This window comes from Dasypus novemcinctus, chromosome 15 (assembly GCF_030445035.2).
Source record: "Dasypus novemcinctus isolate mDasNov1 chromosome 15, mDasNov1.1.hap2, whole genome shotgun sequence".
Classification (NCBI taxonomy): domain Eukaryota; kingdom Metazoa; phylum Chordata; class Mammalia; order Cingulata; family Dasypodidae; genus Dasypus; species Dasypus novemcinctus.
This window is the reverse complement of record NC_080687.1, coordinates 84,297,517-84,318,472: the sequence shown is the minus strand read 5'-3', so window position 1 is coordinate 84,318,472 and position 20,956 is coordinate 84,297,517.

Genomic DNA, 20,956 nt, shown 5'->3' with positions numbered 1-20,956 from the left:
CTCTTTTTCTTTTCATGCTGTCTATTGAAATAAATTGAAATCATTTTCTTGTCTAGGCCACTTAATTATGTTTCTTCCTTTGTTTTTATCATTCTTGTATTTTATCTTTTTCTTTTATAACTCTTGTGTCCTACATGTGTTTTACTATTTCTTCTCACTGTATTCCTTTGGGAGCATCAGTTCCCTTGATTCACAATGTTATTTGACTAAAAGATAAAATTTCAGCCCCTAATCTATACATCTCCTGCTGAGTTTATGGAGAGAAATAGAGAGAGAAGAGAGAGAAAGACTAAGGAACTGATATAAATCAGAGGAAAGGACCACTGATGTTAAAATCAAGCCTCATCTGGTCCCTCTTTCACAAGCTCAGATCCATTAATCCAGCCTTCTGGAATCATCTCTCTACCACTATTTTAACTATTGCTCTTTTCCAAGCGATGCTTCTTAGAAAGGCTGGGAGTGGGAATTACCACTGCTTGCAAATGTTATATGCTCTCCTCTCCCACCATGTTTCAATGGTATAGTACCATCCACAATTTCTTGGAGTATTTATTTTATTGCCCCATAGTGGAAAAATAGTGTCCAACATAATTCTTTTATTTTCTGGATTAGGTAATCTTCATTACCACTTGAATTGTCTTTGTTACTTTTCCTTTAACCCATTTGTTTAACTTTGAAGTTCAGGAGGATAAAACTAGAAACTAGCAAGCAAGCAAACAAGCAATCAAGCAAATACAATGGTTAGTAAAAAACCTACTTATTGTGCAATGCCATGCATTGCTTATTGAAAATTTACTCCCAATTTTATTACTCTAGCCCTCACAGATTTGTAAATACTGGATTTTTGAGAAATAACATTCAAATGGGATAAACTAGTAAAGTGCTGCCAGAGAAAGCTGATTAAATACATCAAAAAATAATCTCACTTAAAAGGAGATCAAGCTGCATTTGACTTGCTGGAAAATTTATTAGTAATTTTCAAATTGCTCAAGATGAGGTTTGCCTTGTTTTTCTTTACTTCCCTCACCCCCCCCCCCCCACCCCCCAAGCACTTTTTATTAAAAACAAACTGCTCTCCCATGTGGGAAACCAATGCAAATACCAAAGTTAGCTTATGAATAGTATGTGTTGGCAGATAAGAGAATAACTGCTGTGATACAAATTCTCAAACAATAATACAAAAATGAAAAGGATAAGAAAGGGTGGACAAGAAAAAACTGACTCCTTTCTTCCATTCCTAGGGGGAGATCACACATAAAGAAATTTTTCTCTGCATTCCAACTGGTAGGGTTCCTCCGTGTGATGGATGTCTCCAATTCCAAGCAATATTACAGCACAGAGCTCAACACCACTCTGCTCAGCCGTGAAGGCAATGCAATGTATTTTCAACTGGCACTGCAGGGGAGCTGAGGTTTTTCTTTTTATATATCGCTTATAAATTGATACTGTACCTTCACCAAGCAGTGGGCTTTTATTCTTAATGAGAATGAAAAATCGAGTGTAGGTTTGTGTGTATACATGTATACGTGTGAGTAAGTATATGTTTAACATTCAATATCTCTAGAAAGCAGGCAGGAACAACAATTCAAGCTTTGGAATATACTATATTTTTATGCTTTTTCCCTGTTTCTTTTAAATATAACTTCATTTTAAGTTGTATATCGATACAGAAAAAACACTGGGCAAATAACAATTTATTTTCCTTGCTTGAAACTCTGAGACATCATTGTGCATGCATTAGAATATTTCAAATACTGTGGCTATTATCAAATATTGAGGTAGATTCAGCAAATTAAAGTGCAGAAGGATACACAGTTGTATTACTCAGAGTTCTCTAGGGAAACAGAATCAACAAGAGATATCTGTCAATAGTATGCCATGTCATTTTCTCTTCTCTGAGTCCCCTGCCACCAAGGGGCAGAGACTCAACATCCTACTGATGTGGCCTAATCAAAGCCTTACTCATTATTTAATCAAGTAAAAGTGAAGCCTTTGAATCCAATCCAATCTAATAAACCCAGAGAAACAAACCTATTCACAAATATAATCCAATATGTATTTTGGGAATTCGTAAACAATATCAGACTGCTACAGAGGGTTAAAGGATTATCTGTTGAATGTTAAACCATATGAAAAATAGGTATACACGATCAATAAGAGCTATACTTCCTAGCTCGTCATGGCACAAGACAGCTGGTTTGTGGCCCAGAAGAATAATTCCAGAATTACTATTCCTGAGATTAACCTGCAGCCTAAGGGTGGCTACAAGGTAAGAATGAGTGTTTATAAATATGCTCAAAGGCAAGTCTCTTCTTCTTTACTGCCTGAAGCCATTTCTTCCTTTGTAATACTTTATTTACCAAAAACTTTCATCTCCAGTTTGTGTATGCTGGCTTCTGTGCTAAAGTGAGACAACCAGAGTAATAGCATGTTCTCAATCCATGGATTGGATAGACCAGTAGCGTAGAGCTAAATCTGTTCTTAGGAGATATGTTTTAGACATGAATATAGTTTACTGGACCATCTTGTCAATGGTTGCAAGTACTGATTTCCCAAAATGTTGGGTAAGGTTAATGCACAGTATAGCACAGAGTAGCAGACATGAACATCTCTTTTCTGATATACAGGACAAACACTGAAAATACAAGAGTTTAGTAGGAAAATTCCCACCCAGATTCTAATTTTGATTAACAAAGAGGCACTATTCCTCAAGATATGATGAATTAATAGAAATAACATTGGGAGAATGCAATAATATTGTCTGTAAAGTTAATTAGGCAAGGCAGGGAAAGGATCAGGATTAGATACTTTTCCATAAGAATTTAGGGGAAAAGGGTCAAAATTATCAGATTAAATTTAAATAGAATTTAATGTACAATATGTTGATAAGTAAATTTGTGTAAGAGTGTTGATAAGGACTCAAATGTATAATTTTGCTTTTATTTGATATGAATGAGTTGTTTTCTTTTAATCCTTTTATGAAATTTTATAGATGACCATCTATTCTACTGATGTTTTATATCATTACATGTTTTTTACTCTCAAATCTTATCTGCATCCAAATGAGCAAGTAGTATTTTTTAGTGTTTACTTCACTTCCTTCTGGCACCATTTGACAGAAGGAGTGAAATTTTTAGTAGCCACATCAAATTATTCGTAGTATCTCTTAATTCACTGTAAACAATATTTTCACAATTTAAGATATGCAAGATATTATTATACTTTAAAGTCTATCTTGAGGAAAACAATTTAGTTATGAAAACAAAATCCCCTAGAGAAAAAAATATTTTTAAAAAGGAGGTGGTTGTTTGCGTTCACAATTGGCCAAAGTCAAAGTACAACCTTTCTGCAGATTTTTGGGTTCCTACACAGATAACACAAGTTTTCACATATAAAGTTATGGACTGCTTCATTCGTTAAGTGTGACTTATGAATGGGCCTGTACCTCACCTCCAGAAACTTTTATATCAACATTTTCTAACAAGAAAGTTTGAAACTAAATTAAATCATAAAAATAAAATGACGTTTCCCCCATCCATTTTTGCAAAAGGCCCCAAATCTAACTTAAGAGAATACTGCAATATATAAGGAAAATAAAACTAGACAAAAGTCATAGAACCTTGAAGAAAACACTTATAGAGGATAAAAATCACAGCAATATAAAAGAATACATGTGCACTCACTTGTAGAAAATGGAATTCTGAATTGTGACTTTGGACTCACTACGTTGTGCTGCATAGGCATATATCTCGTTGCTGCTTCCTAAGTTTTTTTCCTTGAACATAAATATGATGAAAAATGCACCCCTGGGAAGTGGCGTCTTAGCAGGGCAATTAACTCATACCAATATAACTTTGAACCCAACATTGTGCCAATAATCCCTTGCAGTTGTTAACTGCAAACCCCACTCAGCAATGGCTAGACCTTTGCAAACCTGGGCCAGTGGCATGCATAGAGCCACAGCAGGATTAAAGATTCAGTCCTTTCAGATTACTAGCAAGGATTGGAATACCAGATGTAATTGTTTCATTCTGCGCAGACAATCTATAACCACAGGTACTCCCCTTTCCCCACCAACACCCTCCCAATTGTTATAGCAGTTGTGAGAGGTTCAATTATCTGTGTATAGAAAGGCCAGGACTCGGGAATGATTTTGAGAAGGAAAAATGGTTTATTGACAGCTGGCCGTACTCAGGAGCTTTCTGTTGCAAACCTGAGCCCTGAACAAGAATTTTGAGTTCCTTTTAATCAGAGAGGAAGGGTTAAATTGTTCTTTGTTTAAATTCTCAATAGGCTTGAATTAGCATATATCTTCCACATTCTAGGTAAGCTTTTAGCATGGACTTCATACATTCTAGATAAGCTTTTAGCACATTTGGTTTGCATTTTTCCTGAATATTCAAATTTTATAGAGTTTGCATTGATAAACTATTTCCTGGGACTGGAGTTGTTGCCATGGTTACCAAGGGCAGGACTGCAGCCTCTTACCGTCCCACACCCACAAGTCACAGACAGCTTAGGTTATCTCTTAAGAGACAAAGAGCCTCCCACCCATAGCCCACATCACAACCACATCAAAAAAGTTTAAGTAGGGATAGGATTGGGATTTCATGTGACCTGTTGCATGTGCTTGTCCTGGCTGCCAGGCAAGGCAGATTAATATTGGGCCACAAAGGCAAACTCTCCCTGAGATATTCTTCTGTCCAAGAAACCTATGATTATTTAATCACCAATAAAATTGTCTGAAACTTATTCCAGCAACACTTGAACACAAGCCAGGGCCACTCAGATGAGTCAGTGTATCTGGTCTATTCTAACAAAAGAGTTTTCAAAATTATTCCAGATTCCTTTCGTGCTTCTTAGTATCAATATATGCTTTAAGCCTTCAGTTATGTTACATTATTACATATTATATAACATAATCATATAATTATGCTTTGTTACTGAGATATTATTTATTTTAAATTACTCCTTTGCAAACGTGGGAAGTCCTTTGGGAAAAGCTATCCTTTGGGGAAAAGTACTTGCACATTTTGAAGCACATTTTTGTTGACACCCATAGTAAAAAACAAACACACACAAAATATAAACTATACAGTACTCTAGCCCAAAGGTTCACACATTCTAAATCTCGACCTTGTTCAGGGTACAATTTCGCTCTCCAAATAAGATTTATGACTCCTCTTGGGACTTGCATTACTGGACAGTCAGCGAACTTTCCTTAGGAAGGGAACCATGCATCTCGTCATGACAGAGTTCTGACAGATTTTCTCCCAGAGAGAATGGGAAGATTGAGAGTTACCTGAAATCCCTTTAAGACTCTTTTGATGGGAACCGCTGAAGCAAGTTTAAGGTAATGTCATTTTCTGCTGCTGTATCAGTATTATCTAAGATAAATTTCATCTTCGAAGTTACAATATATCAGCATTTTTCACTAAAGATGTTGCAAACAAATCCTTTCAAATAAAAAGTTGTTCAAATTGCTTTAGCAAAACCATCTAATTGTTTTTCTCATACTATAGGAGTCAGAGAAACTGTAATTCTTTGAATATGATTTAAATATTTTTATAATAAAGAACGACATTAAGAAACGCAGGTCTTCTGACTTTTAACACATTTTGCAGCTAACAGCCAAAGCTCTTTAAATATTAATTGTGTAATATCCTTCATAATAGATTCAGAAAAACCATATTTCACGTGCTGCTACTGAGTTCTCACTGAATATGCCTCATGTAAATTATTTGCTTTAATAAGGGTTAGGACAGGTTGTCTTAGAAATAAAACCCAATATGAGAAACAGTCCTTTTATCCTTTTCTGCACTTATTTTCTTTTATCATTTATCCTTATAGGCTGTTCTTTTGTGCTTTTCAACTGGCTATGCCAATGGTTCAGAATGTTAAAAAGGCATGTCTTGGTTCAATGCCACATAATAATGTTTTCTGGTAATGATCAGTATAGAAGCTAAATATTAACCATTCTCAAGTTTCCCTTCTTTTTGACTTTGCTGGAGGTAACATAATTAGTTATTCATGTAAAAGACTATTTTAATATTCATGCACTTAATTATATGAATATGCCAAACTCTTCATGGTCCTAGTACAGAACAACAAATACTATAAAAGGAGTCTTATATTGGATTTCACACTTATCTTTTCTGAAATGTGTGCATATATCAAAGTAAAACATTCTTTTGTATATGATACATCTAATTCAGTTCTGAAATCTTTGACAATGGCTAAATATAGTTGAATAAGTAATGTATATTTCATTAACCTTCACAGTAAATGTTTCTGTTTTATGAGTTTAGTCATAATGGGCCTTTTCAAACATTGAATTTTTTTCTAATCAATTGTTTTCCTGCAGACTCACTTGCATAGTTGCTCTTGGTACCTTTCAAATTGAAAACAAAAGAATGGTCCACATGCAATATTGTCTATCCCTTCACTGTATTTATCATTAGCCATTTTTCCAGACAATATTGTAAGCATTTTTAAAATGTTTCCCAGAATGAGTCATTTCTCAATTTTTATTAATAATTATTTTGTCAAGGTAAATGATTTGCCCCACTCCAAAGCCAATCTTAACATGCTACGGAATGACTTTTATTAAAGACAGCCTTTTGGGAGTAAACAAATGATAGGGTTATATCACATGCAATGTTGCAAAATTTTTGGTTAAAATATTATATTAAATAATTCTCTCCTTTCTTATACATATCCCAGCATTCTTTTTAGTAAAGTTTCTCAAGCACCCTCATTTCTTTATTCTGTTAGTTTACCCAAACTAATTGATATTAGCCTTTTTGTCGTGCTTCTTATTCCCATGAATTTCAGTAAAATCTGCATGGCTTGCTTTATTAGTCAGGATTTTATTGGTTACCTGTGGCAGAAATCAGCTCCATGGTGGTAAAACAAAAGGGAACTTAATTGACTTAGATAACCTGAAAACCCCAGAACTAGAACTGGGTTCAAGAACAGATCATATTTTTGAGGAATAAATGTCATCATGAATTTTTGCCTTAGTTCTGCTGTTTTGCTTTCACTGGCCTCATTGCTTCCTCTAATGGACAGGATTACTTGTGACAGGAAATATGACCAGCAAAATCAACAGAATGGACTTCTTCCAAGTAGCATCAGCCTTGTTTCTGTTATCAATTATTTTTGCCGTGGAACAGCTGAATCACATGCTTAATCACATGACCTTAGTTTGCAGGTTAGGGCAAGGACAGGTACGTGATATAACAGAGAGCTTTACCAAATCAGTAAAATTGTAGAGTGGGTGTGCAACCCAGAAGATAAGGGAAACACGTTTTTTTAAAAAGATGAGTATTGTGGGAAAACAGCAAAATTTAGGCTGTCATTCTCTTTCTTGTCGTTTTCTGCAGTGGAGTAACTCTCTCTCTCCCTCATCCTTTCTTTCCTTCCTTTTTTCTTTCCTTCCATGATTTCTTTTGATATGATGACCTTTGCAGCTTTCCTTTGAGCAGTGGGTATGTGTGCAGAAAGGACGGAGATGACAAAATAAGGAGACAGGGTATTAAGACGGCTATTGTAACTCGTCATGGATCAGGCACTTGCCACCTGCAGGCTGATCTCTACCACATATACTCTATCAGTCAGTCAAAGGGGTGCTGATGCAAAGTACCAGAAGTCTGTTGGCCTTTATAAAGGATATTTACTTGGGGTAGAAGATTACAGTCACAAGCCTCTAAAAAGTACAACTCAAGGTACCATAAGAGATATTTTCTTACCCAAATTCTTTTGCCACATGTTGAAGCAAGATGGCAGGTGATGTCTGCAAGAGTTCAGCCCTTTTTCTTCCTCTTAAGGCCTTGGTTTCTTCAGGCTGGAGTGTGACATTTTGATATTATTTATGTTTCCAAAAAGAGATATTGATTATGTTTGTAAACTGGTCTGTTTCCCTGGGTGTGATACCCGCTAATTGTTTTAAATCCAAAGGATTTACATTTACTTGATTAAATCAAGATTAGGGCTTTGATTCAACCACATCCTTAGGGCATGCAGGGTTGAGGCTCTGCTCCCTTGGTGTGCTATGTAAACAGAATGCTCAATCAAGAACACAGAAGTAGTACATAGAGGAAGAGAGACAGCTCCATAGGCATGGCAGAAGCCCCTGGAAGAGAGATGAACCATTGCCTGATGGTTTACAGCTGTCCTTGTGAAGAGAACAGAGCAGCTGAGCCCAAAAAGAAATGAGCCCTGGGAAGAGAAACAAGCCTTGTGTCAATCTACAGCTGAAATAGGAAGAAGTGGACCACAGAGCTTTAAGAGGCAGAGCCCTTGCAGACTTTGCCTGCCATCTTGCTTCAACATGTGGCAACAGAGTTTGGTAAGGAAGTAACTTTGGGCCTTGTAACTGTAAACTTTTACCCGAAGTAAATATGCTTTATAAAATCCAACAGCTGTCTTGTACTTTGCATCAGGACCCCTTTGGCTGACTTCTACATAGACTAAAGAAATATTTCAAAAGCAGAATGGCCTAAAGTCTGATAATATCTTTCTGCTATTTGGTGAAGAAATTCTTGAAGTAATACAGCCTGTTTCATTAATTCTGATGCAGGTATAGTCTTCTATTTATTTGTTTATTTGTTTATATTTAAATATTTTTCCTTAATTACTTATAATGGATGGGATTTCTATGTGCTGAAAATATTTTCTCTCCAGTAAAGGTCTTCCCTGTAATCTAGACTCTCTCTCCTGAGTGCTCTCTATCTTTTTTATATGCCTTGGAAGAGTGTGCTTTAGATGCATGCACATATACTACCTGTTCTGAGGTATTCTCAGGGTACCTTTAAGCTTTTCACCATATTTAACTTGGTAAGTAGTATACGGTCCATAATGAATATACAGTATTTGCTGAAAATAAGTTTTTCATGATAGAAATGGACAGAAAAGCATTCATATTCAGAATGGAACTAGGAAATGCCTGATTTACACTGCTTTGAAGAAATGTGATGTTATAGAGCCCAGTATTCTGATTCTGGCCTTAATTTCAAGATACATCATATAGTAGATTCCAATAGTTGGTCCACTATGGCATCAGAATGAACTTTCCATTTCAAATAAAGCTGTTTTTCTTAATAAACTTTGAAAGTCATCTATTTATTATTTTCTTCAATCCACTTATTATTTTTATTATGATTAATATCTTAGATTGGATTTCTTCAGGATTTAATGATTTCAGAAATTGTAGGCCTTTCTACTAGCCATGAAAGGAAATAATGGAAGGAATGATGAAAAGAAGTATGAAAGGAAGGAAGGAAGAAATATAAAGCAAAAGGAAATCAATAGCTTTACACATCATCAATAAAGGTTTGAGGAAAATATAGTGATTTAAAGCCAGAAAGAGAGAGAATGTAATTACATTACACTTTATCTTTGTGCAAGTATCATATCAGCCATTTATACACTATTACATGCATATGAGAAAGAAGTATAATGACCACTATCATTATATAGTGACACCAAATTGTTAAATACTCAATTTCCCTCCTCATGACTATTGTAAATGTGGAAGAAAAAGGAAATAACAGAATAATTTCATTTATGACCAAGGAAATTTCCTCTCTAATTCTTCTTCAAGGCCTATAAAAAGGAAATAAAATTTACAGTTTTCTTGTAAAATCTCATTCAATATTGAATATAAAATTGGTGTATTGTTTCCCTTATAGGTAACTAATATTTACATATAAAAAAGGCATTGACTTACAATTAGATGTCTGTTCTAATATGCATTGAGTATGTGAAGATTCCAGGACTTTTATTAGCTGCTTATCATGAAATATTCTTCACAACACCTTTGGTAATAAACTACTAAAGTAAAATAAAACTTCCCAGTGTAGTAATTAATACCACATCTCTTTTCCATGCCATTTCATGACAAGGTGATTTTCAGTATGCTGAAATTTAATGCTTTCATTCATTTTCAAATTTTTTCTGGGGCAATCCTTTCTTCATCATACAAATATAGACTTGATTGGGACATAAAACTACGCTTTGTACCTGTATATTTAGCACTAAATTTTAATTTTTTTGTTCTGTGACAGGAAGAGATTTAGCATGACAGTCCTTGCAAATATGTGCAAGAGAGGGGGACTTTCTTTTGAGATGCATTTGGGCCTTATTTTATTTGTTTCATATTGTTTTGATACATATGCTCCTTTTACATTTCCCCTAAAATATATCTATCTTCAAGAATAGTGCACATAAATAGTGTGCAATTAAATAGTAATGATGAAATAAAAATCCATGTACATACCACCTAAAGTTTAAAAAATCCTTGCCAATACCTTGGAAAACTTACTGCTCATTTAATTTTTCTCTGTCCATCTACCATAGGAAACATCTCTCATGACATTTGTGCTAACCCTTCCTTTCCTTTACTATGAATGCATTCATGTATGCATTCATAGACAATATTGTTCAGTCATGCATATGTTCGGCCTCATATTTCACATATTTTGTGGGACCCACATCTTTTATTTAATGCAATGCTTTGAGATTCATCAATTAGCTGTATTCACTTTCTTAGCTGTATAGGATTGCATGTCTTGGCTATATTGCATTTCTATTTTATATTGTATGTTGATTGGCATATCCAGTTGTGGGTTATGATGAATAATGCTGTTATAAATTATCTCCTGCATGTCACTTGGTACACAAATGCAAGAATTTCTCTAACATATATATTTAGGAGCAAAAATGTTGGATGTAGGGTAGGTGCATATTCAGTTTCACTAGGTAAAGCCAAACAGTTTTGTAAAGCACTTGTAACACTATTTACTCTAACCAGGAATATATGAGAATGGTCATTGATTCAAAATCATACATACACAATATGCATGTTTTTTTAAAGAACTTCATACTGCAAACCCTCGAATTCCACATAATGTCAGAATATCCCAGTATCAGTGATACTAACTTTGATCACTTGGATCAGATAATGGCATAAGTGGTCTCCAATATAAGTGCGAATGTTTCTCATCAGACTTAGAATATAGGTTCTGAATGATGGGCAGAAACCATGAATCATATTTTCCTCCTAATTGTTCTCTAATGATTTTAGCTGGTATTTTGTTGGAGATTTTATAATCACAATTTTCTAACCTTATAATTCCTTTTACATTTCTTAGCTTGCAATCTTTTTAAAGCAAGCAATACCCTTCATCAAATGAGATCCTGATAAAAAGACAAGGTTTAGGCTTATCTGTATCCATTTAACTTTCAATTTTCAGAATAGATACGTCATAGATGCTCCACATCTTGGGAAATGAACCTCTTCTATCCATTTTTGGATCTCACTGTGGATTAATTGCATATATTTCTTTAATATTTTATAATAAATGAGTCTTTTAATGCTCAAATGAGGCTGATAGTTGATCCCTGAATCCTTTAAAACCTCCTTCAAATCTCCAAGTTTCCTTTCTCTCTCTAGTACAGCCTAGTGAGTCTTTAACGCTTACCTCAAACTTTTATGACCCAGACAGCTTTCAGATATTTATTCTAACAAATTATACACACATTTGTAAATTTATATTGGTATATAATATTTTTCCAAAACTTCCTTAAATTATTTGATATTTGTAGTTCTTCTCACATAACCAAAATTTGTTATTTCTAATAATATTAGTAGATTTTCTTATGGTGTCACCCAACATAATTTATGAATTATTTTTAACATTATAGTTGATACTAGTACCCAACATTCAGACTATTAATTTAAGTTAAATATTTATTCATAGCTTTTTTTTTTCTTAGACTATATCTCATTATAGATACACAGTTAAGAGTGTATTGTACAAAAGAGTGTATTGTAAAAAAGAAATGAGATATATGATTTTGTATGTGGTTATGTTACCAATTTGATATATACCAGTCAGGTATTAGCTTCTACTGTCAGTCATTATAAGAGAATCCTTTCTTAAACCATACTCTAAACCATTTTAATTATATGACCCTAACCTAGAAAAATCCTAAATATTAAAAAAAATATTTTCTTTTGAGTCTCGATATTCTATAAAATTAAAGAACCAAAACAAAGAGACTATTTTTTTCATTTTCAAAAGTTCTATTATACTTATTAATTGATTTATCTTTGAATAATGACATCAGACCTTTACGGTTTAGTGTGGTCTTTCTTTGTAATAGAGCTTTTCAATCAGTAGAGTATAGGATAAACTATGTACTCTAAATTAAAAGTAACATCTTACTTGTTAATAGTTGTTTTTATTCAGAAAAAAAATTAAAACAAATTACTTTAAAGGTTAATATAGATGGTGACTATAAAAATACAAATATGCTATCTCTCTTGACAGCAGGCAAAGGAGCTTGGGATCAGAATCATCTGCTTAAGCTCATTATTTCTACCATTAGAAATACTTCAAAGTATGAAAAATCTGAAAATGAATCATTAAACTTGTAACAGAAATTGGATCAAAATTATTAAAAGTTATATAATAAAGGTCCTATCTAAAACAGAGCTAAGCCTAATTTCTAAAACTTTTTGAAAATATATGAAGAAAATTGCGTGGATATTATTTCAAAAGACAATAAAATAAAATTTAAATTCACTAACTCAATTTAGGCAGGTGGTTTATATAATTATTTTCTATTTTAAAAGACACTTAGATTATACAAATGTCATATAAAAAAATAGGGGGTTCCCATATGCCCCGCTCCACACACCTCCCACATTTTCCCACATTAACACCATCCTTTGTTAGTGAGGTACATCCGTTGCAATTAAGGAAGACATTTTGGAGCACTGCCACTAGGTATGGATTAAAGTTTACATTGTAGTTTACACTCTCTCCCACCCAATTCTGTAAGTTATGGCAGTGTCATTGCAATATCATTCAGGATAGTTCCCAAGTCCCGAAAATGTCCCCATATTACATGTTTTTCACTCTCCTGCCTTCAGAATCTCCAGTGGCCACTAGCTCCATATCAATGATATAATTTATTCCATTGCTAGAATCACAATGTCTATAGTGTTATAGAATACCAGTAAGTGTACTTTAGTCCATAGTTCATTCCCCAATCCTGAGGATTCTGGGATGGTGATGTCCATCCCACCTCTGATTGAGAGGGGGCTGTGATCCCATAGGGCCAATGACTGAGATTCTCTTGTTAGCATTTGTAGACTTCCTCAGTTCCTTGGTATGGTGGTTTCCCATCATCACCTCCATGTTAGTTGTCCTGGGTGAGACCAATGAACTAGAGAATAGGTATTGTTGTTCTGTTGAGATTCAATACCCAGCTGGCACATGGACAGCACAAAGATTTAAGTCTCTTGGATGTAGACCTAGTACTAATTATGGATTCAAAGAAGATAAAAGAGAGAGCCAAGTGTAAAGAAATCACAATTGAATCCAACTCTGTCATACAGAGGAGCATAAATTCCAAAATAGGGTCCACTGGCAAGGTACCAAACTTCTGAGCTATCTGCCCTGACTATAGTAACTGGATGTCTCCAGATCCCTCAGGAGCCCTGCTATTTGGGGTAATATCTACTTTGTTAGTTGAAGAGATTCTGATGAGACATGCATAAGTGTAACCTCTGAAATGAACTTCCAACTCACTTTGGAGTCTCTTAGCCATATGAACTAAATTGGCTTTACATTTTCCCTCTTTTGGTCAATGTCTTTTTCCAGTTGCATTGCTAGTTGGTGCTTTGTAGTAATCCCTTGGTCCCAGGAAGACTCATTCCCAGAAGTCATGTCCCATGGTTGGGGGAAGGTAATGTATTTATATGCTGAGTTGAGTTTAGAGAGAGTCCCATTTGAACAACAAGGAGGGGCCCAGGAGGCAACTCTTAGGTGTCCTATAATACTAGGCTAAGTTTCAATTTCAAGAGTAAAGTTTCACATACATAGTCATCAATATCAAGGACCCATCAATGGATCATCCTCCTTCACAAGTCGTTGTTCTGTATTTGGGAGGTTCTTGCTTATCCATTAGAGAATATGGCAGAGCTCCTCAGGATGGAAATTTGATATTCTTTTGGTTACTGTGTGAATCTCAACCTACTGTGACAACGCCTAATGAACATTTCAACACATTTACATACTTATATGTATGCCCAGGTGAGCTCCCTCCCACGTATTCCCCTTTGCTGACACCCTGCACCAATGACCCTCCCCTGCCACAATTGTAACCCTTCTGTGATCCAAAACTTCTTAAAAAAATAAAGCTAATAAAAGACAAATACAATTAATAAGGAAATGAAATAATGATAGTTTTAAAAATAAGAGAATACAAAAAAACTTTTTAAATTAAAATTTAGGATAATAAAAATAATGAAAAAATATTTTAACATTTTTTTTTCTGGCATTTTGCCTTTCATAACTGTAAGATCTGTGGTCCTACATGTACAGTGACATTTTCTTCCATTTATTCCCCCAGTGTCATACTTTTTTCATTTTGTCCTCAAAGAAATTTCAGGTTAAAGAAAAGTCACATATCAAGTACAGAGGACTTCCATATACCCATCACCGTCCCCCTATCCTCCCTTCCCCTATTAATAACATTTTATATGTGGATGTGTTGTTTTTTTTTTTTTATAACTGCCATACAAATATTGAAACATAGCTACAAACCATGGTCAATAGTTGACATTATGGTTTATATTTTGGACAATACACTTCTATAAACTTTGATGCAGTTCAGCATGACATGTATCCATTATAGAAAGAGCTTGTAGAACACTTCTATCACCCCAAAATGCCTCCTGTGCCATCTATTCTATTCCTCCCTCCCACTGCCCTCAGGACCCATAGTGTATTAGTCAGGGTTCTCTAGAGAAACAGAATCAACAAGAGATATTTGTCAATAGTATGCGATTTTATGAGTCTCTCATGAGACCGTGGGGATGCGTGAGTCCCGGTTCCACAGGCAGGTTGCAACCAGGGGCTCCAATGAAAGTCCAATGAAGGTATCTGGGAGATATTGGCTGTCCAAAGATGAGCTGGGAAATTCTCACTCAATGCTGGAATCACTTCTCCTTTTAAGGCATTCAACTGATTGGATAAAGCATCACTCATTGCTGATGGCAATCTTCCTAATTGATGTAATTATAATCACTATCTATGATTTACCACTGCAGTAAAGTCAATGGTGACTAAAGTCCATAAATGCCCTGTATTACAGTTAGCCCAGTGCTTGCTTGACCAAACAACTGGGCACAATTCCTTGGCTGAGTTGACACAATAGCCCAACCATCACACATGGCAACTACCAGGCTTCACTCCTTGAAAAACAATATTCATAGCTACTTGCAACAACTCTGAGGGCTTGCAATATTTGTCTGTCCTTCTCCAGCAGACATTGCCCATGATCTGGAGAGACTCCCTTCTCTATTTGGAAAATATAGCAAGCCTCCCCAGGATGGGAGTCCACCAACTTGCTGCTCATTATGTTGGTCTCCACCCACAGATATAACACGCTATGGCAAGATGAACACACACACTCCCTAGAAGCCTGCTTGAGGTGCACCCTGTCCCAAATGCCCCCCACATCCAACACCCCAAACAAGCAACCCTCACTTGCCATATTACCAAAAGAGCATTCCAAACATTGTAGTTTCAACCGGTACCTGCCAATTCCTTGTGTTCACCTGCTCCCTCCTCAGTCCGCCCCCCAGTTCCATGAATAGTCCAACCCACCATCCCCACCCCAGCCCCTGACAAACCAGTTTTGCCCCACTCAATGTATCATTACACCACTGTCATACCCCTCCACTATACAACTACACACTTCCACCTTATTATAGATTTTACTCATGTGTATGTTGGCTCACAGCCTTCTTCTCTATTTCTATTTCCTGTGTACCTGTCTTCCAAACTCTTGTTCTGTAAGTCTGCTCAATTTGCTTAATTCATATCAGTGAGGTCATGTGATATTTGTCCTTCAATGCCCAGCTTGCTTCACTCAACATAAGGTTCTCAAGATGCATCCATGTTATCCGGTGTGTTAATACCATGTTCTTTCTTACAGTTGAGTAATATTCCATTGTATGTATATACCACAATTTGTTTATCCATTCATCTGTTGAAGGGCATTTGGATTGATTCCAACTTTTGACAATAGTGAATAATGCCTCTATGAACATTGGTGTGCACATACCTGTGTGTCCTTGTTTTCAGTTCTTCTGGCTATATACCCAGAAGTGGAATTGCTGGATCCTATGGCAGTTGTATAGTTAGTTTTCTAGGGGCCACCAAACTGTCATCCACAGTGGTTGCACATTCTACATTCCCACCAGCAGTGGATGAGTTTTCCCATTTCTCTACATTCTCTCCAATACTTGACATCCTCTGTTTTTTTAATAGCCACCAGTCTAATGGAGGTAAGATGATATCACATTGTAGTTTTGATTTGTATTTCCCTAATACTAGTGATGATGAGCATCTTTTCATGTGCTTTTTAGCCATTTATATTTCTTCTTTGGAGAAGTGTCTACTCAAATAACTTGTCCATTTTTTAAATGGGGTGTTTTTCTTTTCATTTTCAAGTTATAAGATTTCTTTATATATGCTGGATATTAGGCCCCTATCAAATATATGGTTACTAAATATTTTTTCCCATTGAGTAGGCTGCCTTTTTGCTTTCTTGATAAACTCCTTTGAGGTGCAAATGTTTGTTGTTGTTTTTTAATTTTGAGGAGATCCCATTTATTTATTTTTTATTTCATTGCTTGTGTTTGGGTGTAAATTTCATGAAACCATTTCCTACTACAAGATCATGCAGATGCTCCCTTACATTATCTTCCAAGGTCTTTATGGTGTTGGCTCTCATATTTAGATCTTTGATCAATTAGGAGTTAATTTTTGTATAAGGTGTGTGATGGTGTTCCTCTCTAATTCCTTTGGGTATGGATATCCAATTCTCTAAGCACCATTTGTTGAAGAGATCATTCTATCCTAGCTGAATGGGCTTGGTGGCCTTGTTGAATATCAGTTGACTGTATTTGCAATGATATATATCAGAATTCTCAATTTGGTTCCATTGTTCAGAATCTCTGTCCTTGTGCCAGTACCATGCAGTTTTGATCTCTGTCGCTTTGTAGAATATTTTAAAGTCAGCTAGAGTGATTTCCCCTGACTTCATTTTTCTTTTTCAATATATCATTGGCTATTCAGGGCCTCTTGCCCTTCCAAATAAATTTCCTAATTAGTTTTTCCAATTCAGTAAAAAGTGCCATGATGATTTTTATTGGAATAGCATTAAATCTGTTCATCAGTCTGAGTAGGATAGACATCTTAATGAGTTTAGTCTTCCTATCCATGAACAGGGAATATTCTTTCATTTGTTTAAATCTTCTTTAATTTCCCTGAACAGTGTTGTGTAGTGTTCTACATACAAGTCATTTGCATCTTTAGTTAAATTTATTCCTAGGTATTTGATTATTTTAGTTGCTATTGTAGTGGTATTTTTTGTTTGTTTGTTTCCTCCTCAGAATACTCATTTTTGGTGTACAAGTATGGAATTTATTTTTGCACATTGATCTTATAACCTGCAACTCTACTGAAATCATTTATAAGCTCTAGAAGCTTTGTTACAGATTTCTCATGGCTTTCTATGTATAGGATCATGTCATCTACAAATAGTGAAATTTTTACTTCTTCCTTTGCAATTTGGATGCCTTTTATATCTTTTTCTTGCCTAAGTTCTCAAGCAAGTACTTCTAACACAATATTAAATAGAAGCAGTGAAAGAGGGCATCCTTGCCTTCTTCTCAATCTTAGAGGGAATGCTTTTAGAATTTAACATTGAATATGATGTTAGCTGTGGGTTTTTCATATATACCCTTCATCATGTTGAGGAAGTTTCCTTCTATTCCTATCTTTTGTAGTGTTTTTATCATGAAAGGGTGCCATATTGTAGCAAATGTTTTTTCTGCATCTATAGGGATGATCATGTAATTTTTTTTCTTTCTGTTTGCTTTTGTGGTGTATTTTAATGATTGATTTTACTATGTTGAACCATCCTTGCATACTAGGGATGAAACCCACTTGGCCATGGTGTATAATTTGATTGATGTGTTGTTGAATATTGTTAAGAAGCATTTTTTGAAGATTTTAGCATCTAGGTTCATTAGAGAGATTGGTCCATAGTTTTCCTTTCTTTTGGTGTCTTGTTTGACTTTGGTATTAGGGTGATATTGGCATCATAGAATACCTTAGATAATGTTACCTCTACTTTTTTTTTGGAAGAGATTAAACAGGATTGGTGTTAGTTCTTTCCAGAATGTTTTGTAGAATTCACCTGTGAAGCCATCTAGTCCTGGGCTCTTCTTAGTTGAGATGGTTTTGATGACTAATTCTATTTCTTTACTTGTTATTGGCCTGTTGAATTCATCAATTTCTTTATTTGACAGTGTAGCTTCTTGTGTATTTCTAGGAATTTGTCATCCCCCCTAAATTACTTTTTCAAAGTATCCTCTTAGGATACACTTTATTTCTGTGGGGTCAGTGGTGATATCCCCTTCTTTGTTTCTTATTTTATGTATTTGCATATTCTCTCTTTTTATCTTTGTAAGTCCAGCTAATGGTTTGTCAATTTTATTACTCTTTCAAAGAACTAGCTTTTGGCTTTATTTTTTCTAGTGCTTTCTTATTTTTAATTTCATTTAGTTCTTCTCTAATCTTTGTTATTTCTTTTATTCTGCTTACTTTGTGGTCAATTTGTTGTTCATTTTCTAATTTCTCCAGGTGTGCAGTTACGTCTGTCATTTTAGCTCTGCCTTCTTTTTAAATATAGGCATTTATGGCTATGAATTTCCCTCTCAGTACTGCTCTTGCTGCATCTCATAGGTTTTGATAGGCTGTGTTGTCATTTTCATTCTTTTCAAGGTAGTTACTGACTTCTCATGTGATTTGCTCCTTGACCAACTGTTTGTCTATGAGTGTGTTGTTTAACTTCCATATCTTTGTGCCTAATCTGGTTTTCTGCCCCTTACTGATTTTCTGCTTTATTCCATTCTTGTAGAGCAATTCCTTTGAATTAATTTTGATCTGTCTGAATTCACTGAGACTTGTTCTATGGTCTAGCATGTGGTCTATCTAGAGAGTGATCCATGTGCACTTGAGAAGAATGTATATCGTGCTGTATTTGTGTGTAGCGTTCTGTATATATTTATTAGATCCAGGACCTCTAATGTATTATACAAAGTATTTGTTTCTTTAGTGATTCTCCGTTGAGATGTTCTGTCTAATGGTGATAATGGTGTATTAAAATCCCCCACCATAATTGTAGAGACATCTATTTCTCTACTTAGCTTTTCCAGTGTTTGCCTCATGTATTTTGAGACACCCTGCTTAGGTGCATAAATGCTTATGATTCTTTCTTTTGATATATTACCCCTTTATTAATATATATATATATAGTGTCCTTCTTTGTCTCTTACAATAATTTTGCATTTAAAGTCTATTTTGTCTGATATTAGTATAGCTACTCCCACCCTTTTTTGTTTGCTTATAAAATTGTTTTCCAACCATTCATTTTCAGACTGCTTGCATCCCTGGGTTAAAGTTTTGTTTCTTGTAGACAGCATATGGATGTGTCATATTTTCTTATCCATTCTGCCAATCTGTGTCTCTTGACTGATGAGTTTAATCCATTAACATTCAATTGTATTACTGTCAAAGAATTACTTATATTAGCCATATTTTCTTTAAGTTTATGTATGTCATATGTTGTTTGTATGTCTCTTTTTATCTTTTCAATTGTTCATATAATCTCATCCATCTCTCTCTCTACTGTTTTTTCCTTTCAACCTGCAGAACTCCCTTTAATATTTCTTGAAGTGCAGGTTTCTTATTGACAACTCTCTTAATTTCTGTTTATCTGTGAATATTTTGAACTCCCACCTATCCACCCCCCCTTACAGCTTTCTTGCTCTCTGCTCTCTGTGTCCATTCACTATGTGTTCTTCCATGTGTCTGTATTTTATTTAATTTAATCCCCCCCCACTCCTGTGGCTTGCTTGTTGTCTGCTCTCTGTGTCAGTTCTCTGTGTGCTTTTCTGTGTGTGTGTTTTTTAGCTTGTCTCCTTTTTGTTGCATCACCTTGCTGAGTCAGCTCTCCATGGTGCTTGCAGGCCGGGCAACACTCCACTGCACTTGAAGGCCTGTGGCTCTCCATAATGTGCAGGTGAGCCTGCTTTCACAAGAAGGTCCTGGGATGCAAACACAGAGCCTCCCGTTTGGTAGATGGGAGCCCAACTGATTGAGCCACAGCTGCTTCAATCCTGCTCATTTTTGAATGCCAGTTTTGCTAAAGAATTCTTGGCTGGAATTTTTTTCTTTAATATCTTATCTATATCATACCATTGCCTTCTTGCCTCCATGGTTTGAGATGAGAAATCAGCACTTAATTTTATTGAGCTTCCTTTGTATTTGATGGTTTTCTTTTCGCTTGCTGCTTTCAGTATTTTCAATTTGTCTTGAGCATGGTACAATTTGACAAGTATATGCCTTGGAAGGCCAGTTAGGATTTATACTGTTTCAGGTGCACTACACTTCCCAGACATGTACATCCATGTCCTTCAATAGGGTTGGGAAATTTTCAGCCATTATTTCTTCCAACACTCCTTCTGTCCCCTTTCCTTTCTCTTTTCCCTCTGGGATGCCTATAATATGTATGTTGGTGCATTTTGTGTTGTAATTCAAATCCCTAAAGTCCCTGCTGAATCTTTTCTATCTTTTTCTTTTGTCTGAATTCACCTGTACTGTCTTTTTTATTTCTTACATCATGCCATTCATCACCATCATATGTTATCTTTCTATATATGTTTATAATTTCTTCAGTATGTCCTCCCAGTGCCTTCTTAATATCCTTAATCTCTTCCTTCACTTCATTAAGTTGATTCATGATATTTGTTTGTATCTCTCTGATTAGTTGTTCCATGTTCTACATTTCCTCCTGGTTTTTAATT